The sequence below is a fragment of the Talpa occidentalis genome, unplaced genomic scaffold (genome assembly GCF_014898055.3).
Source record: "Talpa occidentalis isolate TD23 unplaced genomic scaffold, MPIMG_talOcc4v2.1 talOcc4.3, whole genome shotgun sequence".
Taxonomy (NCBI): Eukaryota; Metazoa; Chordata; class Mammalia; order Eulipotyphla; family Talpidae; genus Talpa; species Talpa occidentalis.
The window spans coordinates 98,112,772-98,113,300 of record NW_023603184.1 but is presented as its reverse complement, the minus strand read 5'-3'; positions in this window follow the sequence as shown (position 1 = coordinate 98,113,300).

Below are 529 nucleotides of genomic sequence, written 5' to 3'. Positions count from 1 at the left end.
TTTATAAAACAGCAACTATGGCTGACATATTAATGAATTCCTAGAGCCACCTACTAAATTAGAATCAGAGGCAAATCTAGAACACTGATTAACAGTTTCCAATGTCTTTCATAGCAGTGATACAATATGCTTATATATGAACATGTCCAAATAAAATGCTGATATTGACTGTACATGTGTTGTTTGTGTGTAGTGTGTGAGTGTGACAGAGACAGAGAAAAATTGATTCAGTAAACTCTATGAAATAGATTCGTTCAGTGTATATGTTACCCAATGACATTTATGTGACCTATCTTTGAGGGCGCCCTTCAGACATCCAAGAAAATTTAAAACAACAATGAAAGAGACTTTCTGTTTCTTAACATTTTCCTGACCCCATGTGATGTGCCCATTATTAATAGCTTGGATGTTCATATACTAGCTCAATTCTTTTTTTCCCACCTAATAGAATATAGATTAATCTATTGACCTTACAAGAACATCATTTCATGCCCTGGCTTCTCTTCTTTATTTTTTAACTTAACTGGGT